The 5,098-nt window shown below is 36.8% G+C and overlaps 1 non-coding gene across 1 annotated transcript; it reads right to left on the reverse strand.

Annotated features, from left to right (window-relative positions):
* Positions 1–1,128: 1,128 nt before the first annotated feature.
* On the reverse strand, positions 1,129–1,235 carry LOC115065185. The gene has a single exon (XR_003844974.1). It is a non-coding gene; the product is annotated as a U6 spliceosomal RNA (small nuclear RNA).
* Between the last annotated feature and the right edge of the window lie 3,863 nt (positions 1,236–5,098).

Raw genomic sequence — 5,098 nt, forward strand, 5'->3', positions numbered from 1 at the left:
TAATGAGGAATGGCAAAGATCAAACGGATCTCATCCCTCTGCAGGTGGTCCTGTGCAGGATAGAAAGGTACTAAGAATGACCCTGTGAACAAGCAAGGCAGCAAGGACTATCCCTCCATGGTTTCTGCCTTTGAATTCCTGCTTGAGTCCTGCCCTGCCCTGGCTTCTCTCTCAATGATGTAATATGACCTGTAAGTATAACCCCAATAAGATCTTTCTTCCCCTGAGCTGCATTTGGTCAAAATATTTCATGATAGCAATGAAATGGAAAAAAAGTAACATCCAAACAATGCACATTCCCAGCAAATGTTATAATGGTTTTGCTTCCTCCATAATGTATTAATCATATAATTGCTATCAATTGTCCACTATACAATAGCTTTGTCAATATATGGGAGGTATTATCTCATTGTATCTTTTTCTTCATTTCTCTGATGATTAATTAATAATGCTGTATAACACTGGCCATTTTACATATGTTCTTTAAATATTTCTATACTCAAATATTTTTGGACATCTTTTTTAAATCATGCAATTTGCTTGCTGTTTAGTTATGTGAGCTTTTATATATTTTAATATTAAGTTCATATCAGTTAATTTTGGACAACTTTTCCAAAAATATGTTAAGATTCACTCACAGTTGCCAGTTGCTTACATTCTTGGACAGACATGTTTTAGTCGCCACTATCCAGGTGTTTTTTGGGGGGTAGGTATTATTTCTGCTTTTGGTGTGCCATCTTGCCAAAAGAATCATTGATAAAACCAGTATCAAGGAGTTTCTTCCTATAGTTCTCTTCTAGGATTCAACAGTTAAGCCTTTGTTCTAATTCAGCTTAATGTGCATATGTGCATCAGACAGGATTCAGTTTTATTACTTGACATGGATCCTCAGCGTTCTTACACCCCTTACCAACAGTGCTCTTGATATTCCTTTATCACTAAAATTCTATGGTAATCTCATCCTTCTTATTTGATTATTTTTCTGAAGAGTCTTAATTTGTCTTAGCAGGAAAGCTCAAGACAGGATGACATTTCTATGACAGATCCTCTCTAGTTTTGCTGTAAGGGCAGCCTGGAAAATGTCGACAGAATTTGCTTTATGTCTTGCAGAAGAATTACACTGTTTAGAAAAAAATGGAACGCTTCCTGAATTTGCATGCCATCCTTGTACAAGGACCATGCTAATATCTGCCTAATCCTTCCAATTTTAGCATATGTACAGCCAAAGTGAGAGCGGGAAGGCATGGAAATAGTTATTTCTCTTTTCTCTTTTTTCTTTTTTCTATCTTGTAACTAAATTTTATTTTATTTAAAATTGTCCCTCTTCCACTGAGGCCATACAAGGAAGCCTAGTTAAGAAAATTAATTCCATATACAGGTAACAGGCAATAAATAAATAGGACCTCATTAAACTGAAAGTTTCTACAAAGCAAAGGACACTGTCAATAGGACAAAACTGCAGTCTACAGATTGGGAAAAAGATCTTTACTAACCCCACATCTGACAGATGGATAATATCTAAATTTTATAAGCAACTCCAGAAGTTAGATTACAACAAACAAAATAACCCAATTTTAAAAATGGGATACAGAGCTAAACAGAATCCTCAACAGAATCTCGAATGGCCAAGAATCACTTAAAGAAATGTTCAATGTCCTCAGTCATCACAGAAATGCAAATCAAAATGATACTAACCTTCCATCTTACACATATCAGAATGATTAAGATAAAAAATTTAAAGGACACCACATCCTGGTGAGGATGTTGAACAAGGGGAATACTCCTCCATTGTTGGTGGGAGTGCAATCTTATACAGCCACTCTGGAGATTGTCTGACAGTTTCTCAGGAAAATTGCACATAGTTCTAACTAAAGACCCAGTTATACCTCTCCTGGGCATATACCCAAAAGATGTTCTACCATACCACAAAGACACATGCCCACATTGATCATAGCAGCTTTATTTCTAATAGCCATAAACTGGAAACAATCCAGTTGCCCTTCAATCGAATAATGGATACAGAAAATGGAGTTCATTTACACAATAGAATACTATTCAGCTATTAAAAACAAGGACATCATAAATTTTGCAGGCAAATGGATGAAACTACAAAGTATCAATCCCCAAGTGAGGTAACCCAGCTCCAAAGGACATGCATGGTTTGAAGTCACTGATTAGCCATAAAGTACAGGGTACCCTTATACAGTCCACAGTCAAAAGAAGCTAAACAGAAAGAAAGGTTCAAGAGAGGATCCTTGTATCTCATGTGAAAGAAGGAATAAACTAGTCATAAGAGGCAGATGAAGTGAGACAACTGGATGGAGAGAGAATGGGGAGAAGATTTGTAGGTAGTCAGGATCAGGTGAGTGGACAGATAGGAGAGAGGAACAGATGGCCATGAGAGTGAATGGAAATCTGCAACTGAAGGCATTAGGGGGTGGTGGGATCCCATCTAGGATGTGCTAAAGTCGTGGGATGGAGGATGTTCCCAGGAGTCAATGCAGTGGGTCTATGGAACCTGAAGTGGCCTCATCCTGTAGTCAGGTAGGATTCCCAGTGAAGTTATAAGGATACAAACCAATCAACAAAATGTTCAACCCGAAATTTGTCCTGTCTACAAGAAATGTGGAGACAAAGTTTGAACAGTGACTGAGGGAATGGCCACCCATTAACTGGTCCAACATGAGACCAATCCCATTGACAAGTACTAATACCTGATGCTGTTAATGTTACTCTGTTATTCTTGCAGACAGGAACCTAGAGTAAATGTCTTCTGAGAGGCTCCACCCAGCAACTGACTGAAAGAAATGCAGAGGCCCACAGTCTACCATTAGACAGAGCTCTGGGACTTTTTTGAAAGTGTTGGAAGAATCAAGGTCCCCTAAGTAGGTGGGAACTCCACAAGAAGACCAATAGTGTCAACCACCCTGGCCCATTTAGGGCTCTCAGAGATTGAACCACAAACCAAAGAGTATACCTGGCTAGACTGAGGGCCCCAGCATGAATGTAGCAAATGTACAGATCAGTCTTCTTATGTTCTTCCAACAGCTGGAGTGTGGGCTGACCCTAAAGCTGTTGCCTGTTTGCGAATTCCATTTCCCTAACTGGGATGTCTTCTGTGGCTTCAGTGGGAGAGAAGGCATCTAGCCCTTCAGAGACTTCGGGTCTCTACCCTCTTAGAAGGGAAGGGTAAGGGGGGTGGGGGATGAAACATATAAGGGAAGATCTGGAGCGTGGGAAGCCATAAGGATGTAAAATGAATGAATGAATGAATGAATAAATAAATAAATAAATAAATGGATAAAACTAGAAAATAGCATCTGAGTGAGGTAACCCAGACCCAGAAAGACACTCATACTACATACTTACTTATAAGTGGGTATTAGTCATAAAGTACAAGACAATCATATTGAAATGTATAGACCTAAAGAAGCCAAATAACAATGAGGGCCCAAGGGAGAATGCTTGAATCCCTTCTGATCATCTATGTTTTAATCATGAGATAAAGAAAAACTGCAGTTGTAACAACAGAAAAGAGACTTATAAAAGCTTACTATCTTTAAACAATTCATTCTCATGATTCTGATATCAGATGAATATCCAATCAAATATCTACTCCTTTTCTAAAGCTAGCTAGCCTCTCTTTATCCATATTATAATATGTATAATATATATTCCCGAAGAATTCTTGGATTGTGCTATGAAAAAGAAAGGTATTATAACCATTGATAGTATTGCAATTCTTTGGAACAGAAATTTCCACAATCATTTTGTTTTATGCTTTTATAAAGAGTGTTTTTTTTTTCAAATAATAGGTGAGTTAAAAGAAGGTATTTAGTCTCATTATGAAGTATTTTCTTTTTGTCACTGAATATCGTAAAATCTTGAGAAGTCCCTGCTTGGGGGAATATATTTAAATGTTAATTTTAAGAGCAAATGAATTATTTGTACTTTTCAGAAGAACCTGCATTTTCTTGATTTTAAAGGTAAGTGAAATTTCTTAAGAAATCATTAGCATAGGTTTCATAAGTAAGTAAATTGAAGGGAAAGTTGCATTCAAATTAAAAGCATTTTTATTTTTTAAATTTAAATTTTTACTTGAATATGTTAATTATACACCATAATGGATTGCATTGTGTCCTTTTCATATACAATGTATTGTATCTTACTCATCCCTATTATTCTCCTTTGTTTGTTATACTCCTTCTGATCCCATCTTTCTATCCACATAGTTTTCTCTCTTCTCCTTCCTTCCCTCTCTCCATCCCTTCTTTCCTTTCTCTTATCTTCTTCTGCCTCCTTTCCTTCTCTTCATTCATTTATCCCTCTACCTTGCTCTCTTTTGTTCTTTTTCATTATTATTTTAGTTATAAATGTAGTTATTTGAAACTGGTGACACTGTCAGATTTTTCTGGAGGAGTTTTCTATGCAATAACCCGTGGTAACTGGATAGGCTCACAACTGGGCAAAGTGCTAAGTATCAGAAAAGTTGAGAGCTCAGGCAAACATGGGGATTCTATATCACTCCTCCAAGGTTTAGAGAGATCTTGAAGGAGATAATAAGTGTCAAACAGGAAGTGGGATGGGGTTGAACATTTTTCAGATATGACATCCCCATTATACCGTCAATCTCACAGAAGTCATTATGGGCACAAAAGCTGTGCAAGTTTGAACATGTCAACATCCTGTCATAGAAGGCAGAGACGGGTTCATCAGCTCCATCTGGGGACCTAGATCAAAGCTAGGGGAAGAGGTTCATTAGGCCCCTTGTCAGTTAGTGTTTTCTATGAGTTGGAGAGACATATTCTTTAGTGGTGAATTCACTGGTAAGAAGCCCATGCTCATGTAGATAACCATTTGCCTATGCTCTTATAAAGAGTTCTAATTATTATAATTTTTAAAAGAATTATCATTAATACTTGCTTACCAATTTTTTGGCAATAGCTGGCGTGTCCAATTTATATTTGATTAATGCAGTAATGACCATAATTATAATCATCATAATAATAATATAAGGGGGAGAGGAAAGATTTTTGTGAAAAAATATGTTCTTTTTGGATATTTTCTTTAATTGCATTTCAAATGTTATATCCTTTTC

Source organism: Mus pahari, chromosome 12 (assembly GCF_900095145.1).
Source record: "Mus pahari chromosome 12, PAHARI_EIJ_v1.1, whole genome shotgun sequence".
NCBI lineage: Eukaryota > Metazoa > Chordata > Mammalia > Rodentia > Muridae > Mus > Mus pahari.